Source organism: Pelodiscus sinensis, chromosome 1 (genome assembly GCF_049634645.1).
Source record: "Pelodiscus sinensis isolate JC-2024 chromosome 1, ASM4963464v1, whole genome shotgun sequence".
NCBI lineage: Eukaryota > Metazoa > Chordata > Testudines > Trionychidae > Pelodiscus > Pelodiscus sinensis.
This window is the reverse complement of record NC_134711.1, coordinates 209,068,945-209,090,058: the sequence shown is the minus strand read 5'-3', so window position 1 is coordinate 209,090,058 and position 21,114 is coordinate 209,068,945. Positions and strand designations below refer to the sequence as shown.

Genomic DNA, 21,114 nt, shown 5'->3' with positions numbered 1-21,114 from the left:
TATGGGCACCGAATCTCAAAAAAAGATACCTTGGTATTGGAAAAAGTTCAGAAAAGAGCAACAAAAATTATTAGGGGTTTGGAATGGTTGCCATATGAGGAAAATTGAAAAAGACCGGGACTTTTCAGCTTAGAAGAGAGGAGAATAAGGGGAGACATGACAGAGGTCTATAAAATAATGATTGGTGTGGAAAACGTGAATAAGGAAAAGTTATTTACTTGTTCCCGTAACACAAGAACTAGTAGTAACCAAATGAAATTAATAGGTAGCAGATTTAAAACAAACAAAAGGAATAATTTCTTCATGCAATCCACAGTCAGCCCATGGAACTCCTTGCCAGAGAATGTTGTGAAGACCAGACCTTAACAGGGTTCAAAAAAGAACTAGATAAAATCATGGAAGATTGGTCCAGCAATGGCTATTAGCCAGATGGGCAGGAATGGTGCACCTAGCCTCTGTTTGTCAGAGGCTGGGAATGGATGATAGGGGAGGGATCACTTGTTGATTATCTGTTCTGTTCATTCCCTTTGGGGCACCTGCCATTGGCCACTGATGGAGGACAGTGGGGCCAGATGAACCTTTGGTCTGACCCAGTCTGGGCATTTTTATGTTCTTCAGATATTAAACAGCACAAAGAAATAGCCTTTAAAGGAAAACTCAGTTGCCCAAAGAATAAGTGCCTAAAACTGAAGAAAAAAAATCATTAGAATGGCAGAGTTAGCAAACATAAAATTATGAATCTTAGCAAGAATGAGTTGTAATATAAAAAAATTAAGCAATTCAAGAAATACCAGAACCCAAAGGCAAACAAGCACTGCAGAGATTCACAGGAAAAGTATTCCAAGTCACTCTCCAGCCCACCTCTGTTACAATTTCTAAAAATAAAACTATATATTTTCATTTGATTGAACTGCAGAATTACTTTAATTGTCCCAAGGCTGTTATGAAAACCATTGTGCTTACATGTTTTTTATGTGTATAACCTAGGAATGATATCAGTTGTTAAACTCTGAAGGGTCTTGATGTGATGCTGTAATATATTTTTATTATTTATTGGGATTTGTAAATAAAATAGGTGTGCATTCAAAAGGTATAGGTATACAGCCATTACCTTGAGAATTTCCCCAGACCTCACCCTCTGTCTCCCTCTAACAAAAATCAAGCTGTAAACCAATTCTCTGGTTTTACAGGTAAATCCTTTCATATGTAAGGCAAGAGATTTACCCATACTGATATCTTCAGACAACAAACACAGCACATATAGATTGTTCTACCTAGAACCCAACAATTGATTTGTTTTTCCCTGAATTCTAGGAAATGTCTCAAGTGGCATCTGTCAGAACCCCTCAACAGTATTGGAGGAAATTTCTTATTGTATGTCACATAAAATACTGATGCACAAGGCTCCTACTTTATCCACATTCAATTCCTTCCTTACATTCATTCCTGATTACAAGAAACTAGACACCTATGATAACATACCAAGACGTGTTTATTCCCAAACTGAACACAATACTACTATACAAATTATACTCCAATAGCTATGCCTAACCTCTGAAAAACAATGTGTACAGTAATGTGATAATTCAATCACTTGGAAACCATGTTTTCTAGTAATAAGAATACATTTGCAGCCCGAGGACATAAACAGGTGCTGACTTGCACTTCATTACTAGTAATAAAGATTCTAAAAGATAATGGAATTGCAAAGGTGTAACTGAGGACATAATTTGGAGATACCAGGGTTGCCCATAATAAGTGAATATAGAATATAAATCTGGCTTGTAGTTAAGTATTTGTGATTATGAAAGAAAAATAAGTCAGCTTCACTCTCAGCACCCAGGATGAATTTGCCGAGTTGGCAGTTAGAACAGTAGCATATTTTCATATGTAAACGGAATACAAATTATACAGAATCACTAAACAGAATCTTCTTGTGATGGGACATAAAAACTCTACAGTGATTAACCATGAGTTAACAGGAGCCTGAGTTCAATTAAGTGACAGGATGGCACCTGCATGGTTCAGAGGGATAGCCAAGTTAGTCTGTAACAGGAAAAAATTAAAAAACAACAAATAGTCTAGTTGTACCTAGGGTTGCCAGGTGTCCAGGGTTGAATTGGACAGTCCAGTATTTGAGCTTTCTGTTCAGGAAACAAATTGAGAAAATATAAATGTCCAGTATTTTCTAAATAAGATGTCATGTAGATTGTGATGTAATGTCAAGTGTGTCTGGTATTTTTGTTGAAACCATCTGGCAACCCTAATAGCACCTTAAAGACTAACAAAACATGCAGATGGTATCATTGGCTTTCATGGGCAATACCCACTTCTTCAGATGACCGGAGTATAATAAGTCCAGATCCAAGAATAAATAAGGGAAGGGGGGAGAGGAAAAAAGGGAGGGGAGGAAGAAAAATAGAAACAGTGAGTAAATAGTGCAAACAGTTACAAGAGGCTGTTAAGAACCATTAGCTTGGTTGGTTGTTTAAGTCATTAAAAGGCAGAAGATAGTGTTCGGAACCTGGACTGATGTAAACCATAATTAGTAATCAAGCCCAGCTACGGAGGGTCTGGATCTTTACAAAGAATGGAGCACAAAGTAATGGAAAAAGGAGGCCCGGGAAAAGTCACAACTTATTAATAGAGAGGTTTCCTCTCTTATGCTAAAGACAGTGGGAACCCAGGAGGTCTGGAGTCAGAACTTGTGGGTCTTGAGCCAGGAAGAAACCTGGGGACATTGAAAGGTGTCCAGAAGCGGGCTGTCTTGAACTCAGAGGCAGCTGGAGACAATAAATAACAGTGAAGTCTATGAGGCATTTGGACTGAAGTTTGTGACTCTGTGCAAGAAGAGAGGGAAAAACTCTGCTGTCCCTCTTGGGGCAGCAGGAAGTATAGAAACCTGTAGGGTACAGGAAGACTCTTTGTAGGATGAGAAGAGCACCGAGGGAAAGTCTTGGTGGGAAGAAATCCAAGGAGCAGGCAGGCAGCAGGGAGTCTGGCAGTGTGAACTTTGACTGCCTGTACTAGAGTCTCAGGACTAGAACTCAGTGTAGAAGATGGTCTACTCAAGCCCTGATAAAAGGGCATATGGATATCTGAACCCTGAATTGAGAACAAGAGAATTAATAGATGGATCAGATGCTTGATTTTGTTGCATTCTGTTAAGGGGTGGGACTAAATATAACATAACTAGAGGGATGAATAACAAGAAGAAGCAGACCACAAAGGGTGGAGCAGGGAGGGGGGGAAACATCTGCTAGCAATGCATATCTGGCCTGCTGTGAGTGAACTTTCCCACATTTTTTATGCACAGTTGCAGAGCAGTCCAAATGTGTTAGAGAACGCTACACTCTGTAAGTGCTGCAACAACTAGCGCTAAAGAAATCAGGAAGGATCATTAGAGAAACAGCTGACTATATTTAAAATTCAGCTCACTGGTGTTTTCAAGTAATAACATTTCAGATTATTATTAGTATTACTTATAATGTGCTGTTTGAATTAAAGAGGTTTGAAGTTGTTTGAATTAAAGTTGTTTGAATTAAAGATCTTTATTAGTTATTGCCTTATTATAGTTTAATAGTACCATCCACTATTTTTCCAAATCATGTACTGGTACCACATTGCATAAGCACTTTTTAAATAGAATCGGAATTTTCTAAAGAGGTTTTGCTTTTTTTGATAAAAGTACTTTTGCAGTGGTTTAAGATCAATTCAATCGCTCTAGATTAAACAGATGGTATTTACGATGAATATTACTGTCATGCACCGAATTGGAATCTTTGTGAAGTTGAATTTTAAAATTTCCATAAAGCCTTCACAGTTCTTTTTTGAATCTAACTGTAAGTAAAAAAAAATATGAAAATTAGTAAGTGTTTCTCTTTTATATGTACTCTTTACAGTTTAAAAAATAAACTATTGGGATCCTCTTATACAGGTTGAACCTCACAGGTCCACCACCACTGGGACCTGACCAGTGCTGAACAAGAGAATTTGCAAGACCTGGGGAGGCATCCCCTGTCACCTGCCCCTAGCCACTTGACCTCCTGCCTCTGGTCCATTCTACTCCCTCCCCAGCCAAGCTGTCTGTCTTGCTGCTGCTGTCCCCACCCCTTAGCTCTGGGCTGTCATGGGTGGCCGGGGTTCTCCAGCCCTGCCACTGGACTCATGCTGCCATAGACAGCCCGGTTTCCCTAACCCCCAGCTCTACACTACTGCATGGTGCTGGACTTCTCCAGCCCCCAACCCCGCACTACCATGGGCTGCGGTGGTTCTCCAGCCCGTCTCCCTATGCTGCCAGGCTTCTCTGGCCCCCAGCTCAGTGCTGTCAAGATTTCCCAGCCCCACACCACCGCAGACTGCCAGGGTTCTACAGCCACAACCCCAGCACTGTTGAGCCCCGGCCAGGGTACTAGTCTTCCCGCCATTAGGTTCCCAGACTCCCTGGTCCAGGAGCATCCATGGTCCGACTGGACCAGAGAGTGCCAGGACTCAGAGGTGCAACTTGTACTATGTCCAGTTTTATCCAGAATAATTTTTCCCCGTTTTCACTCATTGCAAACACTTGAACTTCAGACATTTTTAATGGTCAGTCACTCATACCTTACCATGTTGTCTATTGTTGCACTTTAATCTATTTTGTTATTATCCTGCTTCCATTACTTAGAAAAAGCCCCATTAAAGACCTTGGGGTTTAATACAAATATTTTCAAAGTTTGTACGTCCTGCTAGCAAATAATGTTAATATAAAATGTGCTAATGTAAAATGTTTATTTATTTTTCTGTTATTATTCTAATAAGTTTGTTAGGTTTTAAAAAACATAATGGGAGCAAAAAGGGGCCACATGCAGATAGTGTTATTATATTAATTCAACACAGTTTTAAAATAAAAGCAAAACATAAGCAATGATATGAAAAGGACCTGAAGTGAAATCCTGGCTCACTGAAGTCACTGCAGCCAAGATTTAAGCTTAGTAACTATACTGTACCTCAGTGTGTCTCCAAAAGATCACTCACGTATACTTAGCACTTTCTTACACAGGAGGGTATTTTTCTCATTCTTCCGGAGTTATACTGCAATTTGATATATTTTCTTTTCTGAAGTTGGTAATGTCGGAATAGTATTTTCTGTTGCGTTTTTGTGTCGACAGCTTGTGTTACAACAGCTGCAAGAAGGAAGGAGCAAAACACATAAAGGATGGCTGGGACTGCCCAGATGTGTCTCTCGGTGCTTCCCATTGCTTTCTCCAGGATAAAAAAAAGACTATCAACTTCTTCCATCAGTTCCACTCCTTTATTTTCCAGATTGGCATCAGAAAGTAGTAAAGTTTCTAGTTTATTTTTAACCTTTGGCTGAAGCAAGATAGATGTAATGGGGAGGATCCTTATGTTGGAAAGTCTTATGTCACTGTTAAATCTGGCCCTGAACCATCCCTTGATTTAATAGCAGAAATAGCACCATCCTTTTTAAAATATTGTCCTAAGTTGGAGGGGTGTCGTTTTTTCCCCAGAAGACAGTAAAAGGAGTAACTGAATGATACGTTGTATGTTGTTTTCTAAGACTGCAAACTGAGACATTCAAGTAGTCTGTAAAAATCAATTTATCTTCTGGTAGAATACCACTTTTTCTTTTGGCTGCTACAAGTGTTTATATATCCTTGAAAGTGTGTTTCAGCAAGTCTATCCAACATGTATCAAGTAAAGCTTAATTGAATTGATATTTTCTGTTTCAATTTGTGTACCATTACAGTGCATTTTTCTTCACTTTTAAGCTTTTGTAGGCTTTTTGTGAATGGCAAAAAGTGATGTTTAATAGTTCACAAAATGTTTAATACCTCATTTCTAAGAAAGCTATATTCTAACACCAGAGCACAGTGAGCAAAATGTATGTACAACACAGCCCAACAGATAGTGATAATCGGGGAAAAACCTTGGGAAGTAATCTCATTTTGATTTATTCTAGTATATGGTATTGCATGGTCTCTTATAAATGCAAAGAAGTCAAGCATAGTGGGCCAAATTCTGCCTGAGTTACACTCATGTAACTCTACTGAGATTTGGTGTAAACAAATTCATATATAATTCATATATGGAGTTCATGAGCGCTTTTCCAATAAGCCTCTATTGAGTGACCAAGACTCTCATGAACCTAAACTTAGCATAAATCTGAGTGACTGCTGTCAAACACAATAAAAAATAATGAAACACAAGGGCTATTTCATTTGAATCCAAAAGACTGTACATTCAGTTCTAACTTTTGTAATTCTTGACCCTGGGATCATGTAAATCCTAATCTTAATATGGGACTAATGTAGGATTTTACTTTATTTTAACTTTTTTATATAACACTAGAAGTGAAGTTAGTGGTTTTCCAGAGACAAAGACACCAATTATGAATTGTTGTATTAGCCAGGGATTCAAACTTTAGGAGGGCTACTGATTTCCTTAGACAGCCATAAATGGCACCCTTGTCTGCATTCAGTACAGAAATGGGGCAGTGTACAGCCTTACATCACTTTTGTGACTCTTTTTATTCCAAGGCCACTCTGGAAATGGTTCCATCTCTTGTGAGAGCAGCCATACAGCCTTACTCTCTCCTTTCGCTGTACCTTGCATACACCATGCACTGTGTTTAGAAAGGGGGCTTCTTACAGCTGTTTTGCTACCTCTACATTGATCAAGAAATCACCTTACACATGGGGTATCTGTAGGAGAAATCTATTAAGAGTTCTAAAGACTGGGTCAACATAAAAGCCTTAAGGCAACATACAATTGGGAATAGGAGCTCTGCTTCAAAGTGTTTTCAAACTAAATAGACAAAATATGGATGGAGGATGAGGAAGAAGGGTTGCCATAAGCAACAAAGTAGCTATGTTTGCTTTTATGTCTCAGTGCCTCAGAGGTGGGAGGTTGTTAAACTTTAAGTAGTGCTATAGGTTTTATGAAAAGTGTGAAGTCATGGCACACAAAGTCAGGACAGAAATTCCAAACATATAGGACCTCCGGTAAGTTGTCAAAGAGATAAGTGGAAGATGCAGACAAAGGAACCAGTTAGGCATGTAGTCTACATCCAGCAGAAGGGACAAACAAAGATGTGGCAATAAAGAAAAGCAAAGTTTTACTAAGTCTTGAAATTCAGTTACAGGGTTTGAATCTGATGTGGAAGGCAAGAGGAACCATTAAGGGCATGTCTATATAGTAGCTGGAAATAAGCCACCTTGCCAAGGTAGATGGACTCATGCTAGTGGGACTTGAGCTATTATGCAAAAAACAGCAGTCTGGATGTTGTGGCTCAGGAGGGAGTTCAGACTCTCAAGTCCACTAGACCTCCAAGGCCTTAGAGCCTAAGCCACAATGTTCATGCTGCTATTTGTAGTTCATGAGCTCATGCCCCACTAGCATGAGTTTGCCTACCCAAGCTCGGAGGTTCACTCCCAGCTACACTGTAGACATGCCCTTTGAGGCTTTGATGATGGAAATGTACAAAGAACAGTAAGCAAGGTAGATATTTTCACAGTACCATTTTGAAGAGGCTGAAGTCAGAACTAAGGATGTCAGAGAGAAGACTGCTTAATTCACACATCTACTTTGCCTTCTCCTGAAAACTCACACTTAGATTTCCTTCATCTTATGTGTGTGCATGTGGGCAAGTAGGAAAAAAATTTCCCACACTTTCCTAGCTCACAAAGCAGTAGAAGCAGCAGCAAAGGAAGCAAATGATAATGTGATTTCAATCCTACATTGGTCCACCAATGGGAGAGGGCAAAGGGACAATTTCCCCAGGGCCCAGTGATTCAAAGGGGTCCAGGATACCATTACTGTGGCAGCAGGGTTGCTGGAGCTCTAGTCTCTTTGAATTACCACTGGTGCATCATGCGGTGTGTTGCAGAACCCCAGGCGACACACTCCAGATGGTGCTGGGGGAGATGACACAGTCTGAGAGGCACTGAGTGCCCTGCCCCTTCCAGCCAAGGCCCCGCCCCTTCCAGGAACATGGAGCTGGACCCTCCTACCTTGCCCAGGGATCCGGCGAGTCTGTCAGCTCACCTGATTCTACACCTTCCTATATGGATTCAGCAGCCCTAGTAGCGCCCTTCCATCCTACTGTTAGGATTCCTTAGGAGTTGCAAGAGGCAACATTTAGCAAACTTTAAAAAAAAAATCAAAGTTCACTTTTATTGTAGCCCAATGGTCAAATGGACAGAATGCACAGAAGCTAATGCTTCTTCATTCTGAGGGAATGATTCACTAATATTGTACACTGTAAAGTCTTTGTGTAACTTTGACATGCAGGGAGAGCATGGCTTAAGCAACATGTTGCACATGGAACTATACTAACTTTTTTCCATGTGCCCCATAAAGGAGCAGACACATGCTGTCCCTCCCATACCACAAGCTGTCTCACCAGAGACCGTGGGCTCACTTAAGGCTCATCTAGACTACACTGAAGTTTCGAAAGAAGATATGCAAATTCCCCGGGAATTTGCATATCTTCTTCCGATCTCACTTTCAAAAGCAGAGCTTTCGAAAGTGAAAGTAGTCGGAATGTGGGTTTTTTCAGCAAAACCCAACCCTTTTCGAAAAGCCATGTAAATCTCATTTTTTGAGAAAGAGCAGCTTTTCAAAAAAGGGGGAGAGGGGTTGCCAAAAAAACCACATCCCAACTACTTTCACTTTCGAAAGCTCCGCTTTGAAAGTGAGATAGGAAGAAGATATGCAAATTCCACTCTTTCGAAACTTCAGCATAGTCTAGACATAGCCCTGGTGTTTAACCCCTAAGTGGTGCTGTGTGTAATATATTTAAGCTCACAACAGCCCTTCCTGAAAGTGTATTAAAAGATCTTATAGGGCAGTGTTTCCCAATTTTTTTTTTTTTTTTTTTGCTCAACACGTTTTCTCCCTGGCTGTAGCAGTTCCTCGAAATTCTTCCCAGTTTCAAAGGGTTCCATGGCCAAATAAAATTGGGAAACACTATTATAGGGAATGCATCTGGTGTACCTCCCTGGGACAGAAATCTGAAGCCAGTTCATATAGGATATGTCTAGACTACATCCCTCTGTCGCTAGAGGGATGTAAATTAGACATACTGAAATTGCTAATGAAGCAGGGATTTAAATATCCTGCGCTTCATTAGAATAAAAATGGCCACCGCTTTTTGCCGCTACAGCACTTTGCTGGCAAAAAGCAGCAGTCTAGACGAGGATCGGTCGACAAGGAAAGCCTTTTCCGACTGATCCCTTATGCCTCATGCAACGAGGTTTACAGGAGCAGTTGGAAAAGGCTTTCCTTGTTGACCGATCCCCATCAAGACTGTCGCTTTTTGCCGGCATGTCTGCACAGCAGGACTAAAGACGAAATAAGCTATGCAACTTCAGCTACATCAATTACATAGCTTAAGTCGAAATAGTTTATTTTGGCTTTTGGTGCTATCTACACATCAGGAAGTCTGAGGAAGAACACTCTTCCTCCAACTTCCCTTATTCCTCATAAAATGAGGGTTACAGGAGTCAGAGTAAGAAGTCCTCCAGCTCAACATTATTTCGACATTATGTCAAAATAACTGATTGTAGTGTAGACACAGACTATGTTATTTTGGAATAACGTCAGTTATTCCAAAATAATACTGCTGTGTAGATGTACTCTTGGGGAGGTACAATCACTTCCATACATACAAAATGGAAGTTGACTGTCTAGCACTGCAGAAAGGGATCTAGGAGTCATCGTGGACTACAAGCTAAATATGAGTGAATAGTGTGACACAGTTGCAAAAAAAACAAATATGATTCTGGACGCATTAATAGGAATGCTGTAAGCAAGACATGAGAAGTAATTCTTCTGCTCTACACTGCACTGATTAGACCTCAAGTGGAATATTTTGTCCCATACTGGGCACACATTTCAGGAAAGATGTGGAGAAATTGTAGAAGGTTCAGAGAAGAACAACAACAATTATTAAAGCTCTAGAATAGATGGCCTATGAGGGAACATTGAAAGAACTGGGTTTGTTTAATTTGAAAAAGAGAAGACTCAGAGGGGACATGATTACAGCTTTCAGATACCTAAAATAGTGTTTTAAGGAGGAATGAGAAAAATTATAATCTGCTCACTTTTCATTTCATTGTGAAAAACTGGTGTATGCATAGAATTACTATTGTAATCACAGAACAAAACCTCAGAAATCTCAGACATAATGGGTCAGATTTATTCTTAACTCCACTGAAATCAGCAATAACACCTGGAATTAATTTGGTGAAAAACCTACAAAAACAATCCAAAATCCAATGGTTGAAAGACAAATTAAAAAGGAGAATTTGGCAATATCCATAATCCAGCATGCCCAGAAGTCTAAAATCCAGGCAGAGAGCCAGCCTAAACTATTCTCTACAGAGTATAAGTGGTGTATTTTAATATTTAAAATATCCATAGAAACCAGTAACAGTATAATATTTTTAAATGAGTCCATGATACTGTATTCCCAATCAGTGTATATACATTATTCACTTTCCTGGTACATGCAGTCAGCATGTACTTGCTCCTAAACCTTTATGTTTGATCTTGGGTGATAACTTTAGGTATGCCTATCATAACATCTTGCAGGATTACTACTTCAATGAATACCCTCTAAAGAACGTTATAAATAAGAATGCTGCATTTGTGGTTAATGTTTTGGTGACTAAGAAATTAACAAGCATTCTAATTTTACAAAATATAAATATTAAGTACAAATTCTAGTAACTTCTTCTGCAGATCATGAAGTAAATAAGTATTTTAACTTTCCAGTCTTTTCCAAAATGCTAGTGTGTTTTTCCCTTCCGCTCTTTCATCTACTTGTGGTTTGCTTATATTTTATAAGTTGTTAAAATTATCCTAACTATTGTGATGATAGGATTATTTCTGTAATAGTCAATAGGCTGCAACTGAGTAGTTATCTCCGAAAACACAGGAGGGCCATCAGAACAGAAAAGATCACCACCACTTTAATAACGTAAATTTACCATTGTGAGTCTCTTAGACTTGTGTACCTCTTGTGTACCTCTTAGAACAAAGAATGAACAACAATAGCCACAACGTTGCTCTTGTACCAGATATCTGAGCTGTCTGTGTAGTTACTGCTGACATACCCATTAAGATGTGTGGAAAAGTCTGAAGTGGGGGACTAAAACTAACACATGAAAAGTCTAATATCTCTCAACATTTTAAATGCCAACACATTTTCATACAGTGACTGAAAAACATGGTCCTGATCCCTTAGTCCTGATGCACACTCACATTGAAGTCCTGCAGAATTTCAGAACTGGTCCTCACTTTACATTTGGAGACAAATTCTGATCAGCCACTGACATGAATGATACTACTCATGAACGCAGACAAGATTTGTCCCTTGATTTTTACGAAAAGGGTTTAATCCTATATTCCTTGTGCACCCAGAATGTACTTCAAATTGTTGTAGCTTGTCTTGTTCACAAACAGAAGTTAGTCCAATAAAAGATATTACTTCATTCACACAGGGGCGGCCCTAGACTAGCTGCCAGCAACTGCCACCCTAGGCACCCTATGCAATCGGCGCCCCCACCTCCAAACCCCTCAATGATATTGCGCCACAATTTGGCGCCCCATTTAATTTGGTGTCCTAGGCAACCACCTGGTTCGTCTATATGGCTAGGCCACCCCTGCATTCACCTTATCTCTAAGGGTACGTTTACACAGCAACGATATTTCAAAGTAACTCAGTCCGCATCTACACAGAAGGCAGTAATTTCGAAATAATGTCAAAAAACTGTCAAGCTGGAGGACTTCTTACTCCAACTCCTGTAACCCTCATTGTATGAAGAGTAAAAGAGGTTGGAGGAAGAGTGCTCTATTACAAAATAAGTGCTGTGTAGATGCTCCCAACTTCGAAATAAGCTATTTTGAAATAAGACAGGCAATTGACATAGCTCAATAAGTTCATCTAAGACTTTATTGTATATTTTATTAAAAATCAATCTCTTGATGTGTACGCAACATTCATTTTACAAAATAAACGATATTTTTGAGTTATTGATTAAGATTTTGCCCTTCAAACACATTCTGGTCTAGCTGTTAGCTGAAAATACAACATTGATAACTCAAATATAGTGTTTAATATTAAAAGCAACATAATTGTTGAGGCTGCTACTCATGTCTCATACTAAGAGCTGAAACTATCAGAACTTAAAAATAACTCTTCTTCCTATATTTTCTCGTTTCCTCTTGTGCCATTCTATTCTTTGTCAGGCAAAATTACTACTGCATTCAAGGGGAGCTCTGCATACAACCTCCCCTCATATACAGATGTCATATGAAACCCATTAATTTAATAGCGGAAATCAAGTCCCTTCTTCATTCCACTCACCCGACCAGAGCCGCATATATTGAGGTATTAAATACTAAATCCTGAAATTCAATTTGGAAGATACTAAGGAGGAAAAATTTGCTCACAAGTTCCATCTGGCCTATGGAGATCCAGTTAAAATACTAATATTAGATTCTAAGTGCCACTTCACCTATGTGAAAAGATTTTATTGGCTCCAATTCACACCTAAGCAAACTTGATTTATACATTATTTATAGTATGTCATCTTTCAAATGTTTCACTCTTTAAACTATTTTCAGCCACAAATTACAATATGTGTGCTGTTCCTGTGTACAGTATTTTAGGGTATGTCTACACTACCCTCCTATTTTGAAATAGGAGGGTAATGTAGGCATACCGCAATTGCAAATGAAGCCCGGGATTTGAATTTCCCGGGCTTCATTTGCATAAGCGGGGCGCCACCATTTTTAAATCCCCGCTCGTTCGAACCCCGTGCCGCGAGGAGTAACGGTAGTTCGAACTAGGAAGCCTAGTTCGAACTACCTAGTTCGTGCCGCGTGTAGCCGCGCGGCACGGGGTTCGAACGAGCGGGGATTTAAAAATGGTGGCGCCCCGCTTATGCAAATGAAGCCCGGGAAATTTAAATACCTACGAGGAGAGGCTGAGGGACTTGGGTCTGTTTAGTCTGCAGAAGCGAAGAGTAAGGGGGGACTTGATAGCAGCCTTCAACTTCCTGAAGGGAGGTTCCAAAGAGGATGGAGAGAGGCTGTTCTCAGTAGTGACAGATGGCAGAACAAGGAGCAATGGTCTCAAGTTGTGGTGGGAGAGGTCCAGATTGGATATTAGGAAAAACTATTTTACTAGGAGGGTAGTGAAGCATTGGAATGGGTTACCTAGGGAAGTAGTGGAGTCTCCATCCCTAGAGGTGTTTAAGTCTCGGCTTGACAAAACCCTGGCCGGGTTGATTTAGATGGGATTGGTCCTGCCTAGAGCGGAGGGCTGGACTTGACGACCTTCTGAGGTCTCTTCCAGTTCTATGATTCTATGATAAGGGGATGGTTGGATGAAATAACATGATCTTGGTAACTAATTGACCATTCATTATAGGGAACTTTCTGGGTGTCTGGCTGGTGAGTCTTGCCCACATGCTCAGGGTTTAGCTGATCGCCATATTTGGGGTCAGGAAGGAATTTTCCTCCAGGGTAGATTGGCAGAGGCCCTGGAGGTTTTTCGCCTTCCTCTGTAGCATTGGGCACAGATCACAGCTGAAGGACTCTCTGCATGTTGGGGCCTTCAAAGTATTTGAAGGCTTCAATATCTGAGACATAGGTGAGAGGATTATTCTAAGAGGGGTGGGCGAGATTCTGTGGCCTGCACTGTGCAGGGGGTCAGACTAGATGATCATAATGGTCCCTTCTGACCTTAAAGTCTATGAGTCTATGAGTCTATTGCGGTATGCCTACATTACCCCGCTAGTTCGAACTAGCGGGGTAGTGTAGACATACCCTCAATGACAACATGGCAAAGTTGGCTGTTTCTGTTCTTTGGTTTAATTCAATTACTGTTTCCAACTCTTTAATGAACAATTTTTTAAAATAAACAAACAGAAACACCACCGGTGTTATTTTGCATAGGACCAAACCCTACATACCTTACTAGTGATGACATTAAAGGCAAAAGGAAGACAAAAAGGATTTGGACCATAATTTTAGGGTATAAAACAGTCAAGGAAAGCTAAGCACATGTGCCACTTGTGTAACATTACACAAGATGACATATAGAAAGCTAAGAAATAATTTACAATTGTTATGCTTAATATTCGTTGAACAAATCATAATATCCTCACACATACAGCAGGCAGTAACTAAACAACTAATGTAAAATTGCACAATATAAAAGGTTAAAGACAAATATTGTATATAAAAGACACTTATAAATAATAACTCTAATTAATGAAAGAGATACACTTTTTTGTTGAATTCAGTGTAACAAAATGACAGTTAGGGATATGCAGTAGTGATGCTGCTGTGTTCTTCTCAGGATATTAGAGGGACAAGGTGGGTGAGGTAATATTTTTTATTGAACAAACTTCTGCCAGTTAAAGAGACAAACTTTTGAAACGCTCTTTGTCAAGACCGAAGTAAGTTTGAAAACTTGTACCACACCCACCTTTTCTCTCTAAAGACAGTAAAATGCAGTTTTTAGTAATTTTCATGCACATTTTTCCTCCTGAAAAGCAATATAAGAGGATAGGCTACAATATACACAGTTTCAAATGGTTTACCATACACAGATTGATTTTCAAAATACCTTGTTTAAGATGCATCTGTTTCACCATTTTTGTTTCAGAGTATAACATTAAAAGATAAGCAGTTAAAAACAGTGGCCTAAATTCAGCACTCACTAACACCAATTCATCCACATAAAAACAATGGGCAAATACAGGTGTAACTGAGCAAAATTGGCCTACTGTAGTTAATACAGAAACATGGTCAGGATGCAGGTGCTCAATGGTTTGCTATCCAAACATTAAAAACCTGTCAGTCGACACTTTACAGAAATAGGGTATTCACTACTGAAGGGGTCCTCAACCTTTTCCTTTCTGAGTCTTCCCCCACCCCCTCTGCTGAACATGCTATAAAAACTCCATCACCCACTTGTGCCACAAAAATTGATTTTCTAAATATAAAAGTCTGGGCCGGTGTAAGGGGGTTGCAAGCAGCGTACCCCCACAAAGCTAATTTGCTCAGTCTTCAGCTTCAGCCCAAGGTGGTGATGCTCAGAGTTCTTGGCTATCACACCATGCCCTGTAGCTACACCTTTGTGCCCAGAACCCCAATGAGTCTAATCTAGCCCTGCTTGACACCCCCCTAACACTTGCTTGTCCCAGACCCCTGGTTGAGAACAATTGTGTTATTGAGTAATACATTGGCTCCTTCAGAAAAGTTCATCATTTTTTCACTCTGGAAAATCAGAAAATGCCCCTTGTAGCAGTGCCTCTCCATACACAATGACATGGAGAACCACCCCAATTCAAGCCAATATTTATGTTCAAGCCTAATTAAACTTGATTCCTGATATCAAAACCACAACCCCAGAGCAGTGGCTAAACGAAACGTGACTGGGTCCTTTAGCCTGGCAAAAGCCACATTTCCCCAAGCAAGGAGCGAGGGGGAAAACTGAAGAGGCAGCTCTGCCTTTGGCCGTAATGATTATAATTAGGCTCCCTCCGCGGTCAGGTGAAGAGGTGTACAGAACATCCAGCCTGCTGGAAAGGATGCAGATCGCCCCATTCACCTCGGGGAAAGCCGAGCTGCTAAACGCGATGCCCTGCAGCCCGTCCAGCCCCTTCCCCTTGCAAACACCAGCCTGAGCAGGCCACTTTCCCCCAGGTACTTCTCCGCTCCCCACCCAGCGGGCCCCGCTTTCCCCTCCCGCCCTAGCACGGGACAGGGCAGACGCTCCTGGAAGGCAGGGGGATGTGAGGGGGCAGGTCCCTTGTCGCTTCCCCCCAGCCCCATTCAGTCACCTGAGTCCAGCTGCCGGCGGGAGGGAGATTCCCACCTTCGGGCAACCCCCCAGCCCAGCGCCTTCTCTGCCTCTCCTCCTACCCCGCGAGTCAGGCGCTCACCTGGCCCCAGCGGCGCCCTGCTCCGCCCGCCGCTGCAGCTGCTGCTCTGCCGCCCGGGCCGCTTCTGAGCCAGGGGGCAGAGCGCGGCGCGGCCAGTCCCGCCAGCTGGAGCAGCCGCCGCCTGTGGGAGGAGGAAGCGCTGCGAGGCGGGCGCCAGATGCTGCTGCGGTGGCCGCGTGCGGGTTCCCTCCCGGCGCTGCCCTTCGGCCCCGCACCCCCGCCCGGGCGCGCCCCTGCCGCCCTGCCCTGTGTCTGGCCCCAGGGCAGCGAGCCCGCCTCTCGCACGGCTACTCCCCACCTAGCTGGCTGGGAAGGCTGCTGAGGAAGCACAACTCTTGGGCGGCCAGCGGCTGCCAAAGCTCCGGAGCGCCCAGCTGAGGGCCGGGGGCAGCGGCGTGAGGGGCAGAGCCACGACACGGAAAGGGAGTGGGTGGCTTTCCCAGCGGGGCTCAGTAGCCTCCCTAGGAATTGAAATGGGGGGATGTTCGAATTTATAGGGGGGGGGTGTCAGGGCCCATGAGGGGTGAGACCGTGAGGGTGAAGGTGGGCTGTATAGCACCATAGTTCACAAAACTGGGGGGGTGTTGGGGAAATTCGGGGGGATACACCCCCCATAGGGGGTGTAGGGAAATCCCTGGGCTACAACGCCCCCCCAAAGGAGACTGCGCCCTTGATCTCCCTAACACCCAGTGGATATAGGGCAGGGCAAGCAGGGCAGTTGTCCCAGGCCCTGCACTTCAAGAGGCCCCATGCATGCGCCATGTCAAAGGGGGGGGCCCCGCAAAATTGTGCTGCCCTGGGCCCCGCAAAACCCTCATCCGCCCCTGCTAACACCCACCGGAACACTTCATCATCGTGCTAATGCTTTAGGGCCAAATTGTCTGGGGGGCAGATCAAGGCAGAAGCCTGCTTATTTCAGAGAGCATTTGATCAGGGGTCTCCTAAATCATTGGTGGGTCTTAAGTGGCAAGATGCTGCCAGGAAACAGCACTGACAGCAGCGCAGCAAGAACAGAGTCTGTCTGTATACCCCCTTTCCAATCTCCCCCCTCCAACAGTGTTCACTCTAATTGTTTCCATTTGTGTGAAGAATAAATATTATTATGTGCACTGAGGCGTGTGTGCCTGTGCACCACCAAAATAAATACATGCTGCCTGCTGTGGGCACTCTGCTAATCAGCTGGGTGGGATTTGAATGTCTTTGGGTGGCCAATCAAGCACTCAACTGACAGGAAACACTGCACCAGAAGTGCCTTCTATTGTTGGGACAAGATGGGTGAGGAACCCTATCTTTCACTGGACGGATCAACTCCTGTTGGTGAGAGAGACAAGCTTTCCAGCTTATACAGAGCTCTTTTTTGGGTCTGGACAATGCTCTTTGTAAGCTCACTCCTCTGTCTCACCAAGGGAAGTTGGAGCAACAAAAGATATATTACCTCACCCACCTAGTGTCTGTTTAATATCCTAGAATTCACATGACTACTTTAGTACTTAAACTGGCAGGTCAGTTTGCTCGAGGCAGTAATAAAACACTCTAGAGCCAATAAAGCCTGGATGACCCAATTAAAAATTAGGCAGGGGTAACTGAAAATGTTGAATTTAGAACATTGAAATATCCTTACAAATAAACCAGAGAGGATACAATGCAATTTATTGTATGTATGTGTGCTTTACTGTCAGCCAAAGTAATGAACATACAAATATCTTAGTTGTTCAAAAGCACCAATTTTAGAATGAGTTAGCTTATATGTATCTTATAAAACATGAACATTAATGTTAATAAACATTTCTAAATAAAGGCAGTCTCTTCTGTAAGCCTTAGTTTTGTTGTTGTTGTAAGGGAAGAAAATTATGTTGGAAAATCTGATCCATAAATATTATTTAGTTGAATCGCCAGATGTTTTGACTATACCAAACTATCCAAACTAGACTCACACATATAAATCATATCATCATAATGAAATAAATGGCTCAGGTTCATATTAATATTTTAAAAAATGAAAAAAGTCTACAGTCACAAGGAAACAAGGTCAGTTTATTAAATCTATGTTTCCATAAATTATGGTATTATAGTATTTGTGTAGCTCAGAAATTAGTTTAAGGGGTAGGGCGAATGTAATCTTTGATATGCAGGGAGGTTAAGAGGTATGTAAGGTGTGATTTTGTATAAAGAGGACCTGGTAATTTTAAAAGGTGCTGAAAAATCCATCCTCCAAAATGAGATGTTAATAGATGATATTCTGACATGTCATAGAAATGTAAGATTGTAAAGGATCTTGATGGATCATCTAGTCCAGCTACCACATGCTAAGTCAGGACTAAGAATACCTGACATGTTTCCCTAGACAATTCTTAAAAACCTTTAATGATAAGGATTCCATAATCCCCTTGGTAATCTGTTCCATTGCTTAGCTAGCCTTATAATTAAACATTTTTTCTAATATCTAACCTAAATCTCTCTAAATTGTTGCAAATTAAGTTTATTATTCAAGACAGTTAAATCCAAAGCATAATGTGAAGAGCTTCAAAAGGATCTCACAAAACTAGGTAACAGGGCAATAAAATGGCCAATGTATTTTAATGTTGATAAATGCAAAGTAATGCATACATAATCCCAACTACATATATAAAATGATTCAGATTAAATTGGCTGTTACCACTCAAGAGAGAGATCTTGTCATCACTGTGGATAGTTCTGTGAAAACACCCACTCAATGTACAACAACAATCAAAAAAGCAAATGGAATGTTAGGAATAATTAAGAAAGGGCTAGAGAATAAGACAGAGAATATCTTATTGCCTTTATATAAATTCATAGTATACTCACATCTTGAATACTGTGGGCAGATGTGATTGTCTTGTCTCAAAAAAGGTATCTTGGCATTGGGAAAAGTTCAGAAAAGGGCAAACAAAAATTAGGGGTATGGAACAGCTGAAATATGAGGATAGATTAATAAAATTGAACTTTTCAGATTAGAAAAGAGATGAGTAATGGGGGGGGGCAGAAATATGATAGAATCAGAGAACCCTAGAACTGGAAGAGACCTCAAGAGGTCATCGGGTCCAGTCCCCTGCCCTCACAGCAGGACCAAGCACCATCTAATCATCCCTGATAGGTGTCTATCTAACCTGCTCTTAAATATCTGCTGTGGTGGAGATTCTATAACCCCCTAGGCAATTTATTCCAGTGTTTAACCACCCTGACAGTTAGGAAATTTTTCCTAAAGTCCAACCTAAACCTCCCTTGCTGCAGTTTAAACCCATTGTTTCTTGTCCTATCCTCAGAAGCCAAGGAGAACAATTTTTCTCTCTCCTCCTTGTAACACCCTTTTAGAGATTTGAAAACTGCTATCGTGTCCCCTCTCAATCTTCTCCTTTCCAAATTAAACAAGCCCAGTTCTTTCAGTCTTTCCTCATAGCTCATGTTCTCTAGGGGTATGTCTACACTACCCCGCTAGTTCGAACTAGCGGGGTAATGTAGGCATACCGAACTTGCTAATGAAGCCCGGGATTTGAATTTCCCGGGCTTCATTAGCATAAAGCCGGCTCCGCCATTTTTAAAAGCCGGCTAGTGCGAACCCCGTGCCACGCGGCTACACGCGGCACGGGCTAGATAGTTCGAACTACGTAGCCATTCCGAACTATCTGTACGCCTCGTTCCACGTACAGATAGTTCGGAATGGCTACGTAGTTCGAACTATCTAGCCCGTGCCGCGTGTAGCCGCGCGGCACGGGGTTCGCACTAGCCGGCTTTTAAAAATGGCGGAGCCGGCTTTATGCTAATGAAGCCCGGGAAATTCAAATCCCGGGCTTCATTAGCAAGTTCGGTATGCATACATTACCCCGCTAGTTCGAACTAGCGGGGTAGTGTAGACATACCCTAGATCTTTAATAATTTCTGTTGCTCTTCTCTGGACCTTTTCCAATGTCTCCACATCTTTCTTGAAATGTGGTACCCAGAACTAGACACAATACTACAACTGAGGACTAATCAGCGCAGAGTAGCGTGGAAGAATGACGTCTTGTGTCTTGCTCACAACACTCTGTTAATGCATCCCAGAATCATGTTTGCTTTTTTTTGCAAGTGTCACATAGTTGACTCATGTTTAACTTGTCATCCACTATGACCCCTAGATCTCTTTCAGCAGTACTCCTTCCTAGACAATCACCTCCCATTCTGTATGTGCGAAACTGATTGTTCCTTCCTAAGTGGAGTACTTTGCATTTGTCCTTATTAAACTTCATCCTGTTTACCTCAGACCATTTCTCTCGTTTGTCCAGATCATTTTGAATTTTGACCCTATCCTCCAAAGCACTTGCAACCCCTCCTAGCAGTATCATCTGCAAACTTAATAATGGCACTCTCTATGCCACCATCTAAATAATTGATGAAGATATTGAACGCAACTCGTCCCAAAACAGATCCCTGTGGAACCCCGCTTGTTATACCCTTCCAGCAGGATTGTGAACCATTAATAACTACTCTCTGTTTATAGAGGCCTATATAATCATGGCAGGTGTAGAAAAAATGAACAATAAAGTGATTTACTCCTTCCCATAACACAGGATCTGGGGGCAGAGGGGGAGTCACCAAGTGAAATTAATAAGCTTGCAGGTTAAAACAAACAAAAGGAAGTACTTCACATAATGCATAGTCAACTTCTGGAACTCCTTGCGAGAGGATGTTGTGAAGGCCAGGACTTTAACAAGGTTTTAAAAAGAACTAAATAAATGAATGGAAGATAGGTGCAACAATGGCTATTAGCTAGGATGGGCAAGAATGGTGTCCTAGCTTCTGTTTGTCAGAAGCTAGGAATGGGCAACTGGGGGTGGATTACTTGATGACAACTTGTTCTGTTCGCTCCCTCTGGGGCATCTGGCATTGGCTACTGTTGGAAGACAGGAGATTGATGGAAATACACTAAGGCAATGGATATCCACATTTGTTTTAGAAAGTCATTTGTGGGCTGGATAGCAAGTTGGGCCAAGGCATTTAAGAGAAAAGAGACTGATTCGCAGAGTACTGGAAGGAGTGTCACAGACTCCCAAACAATTCTGTGCAGAGGCTGCCAGGTGGTAAGCATAGGCAGAAGTATGCTTTTCACCTGTTTTAGGGTGTGCGTAGTCAATGCTTCTGCTGGCTTGTGCGC

General features: G+C 41.7%; 1 protein-coding gene across 6 annotated transcripts in view; it reads right to left on the bottom strand.

The window, feature by feature from the left end:
• The window catches only part of ADGRG2 (adhesion G protein-coupled receptor G2), a 77,401-nt gene extending 61,170 nt beyond the window's left edge, over window positions 1-16,231 (bottom strand). For 2 of the 6 annotated variants that reach the window (XM_075913796.1, XM_075913797.1), the window contains exon 1: window positions 15,966-16,228. The gene's annotated coding sequence lies outside the window, so the exon portion shown is untranslated. Of the gene's footprint in view, window positions 1-4,988; window positions 5,302-15,863 lie in introns of those variants that run through there. The other 4 variants (XM_075913798.1, XM_075913778.1, XM_075913784.1 and 1 more) reach the window with 4 other exon arrangements.
• Window positions 16,232-21,114: the final 4,883 nt, after the last annotated feature.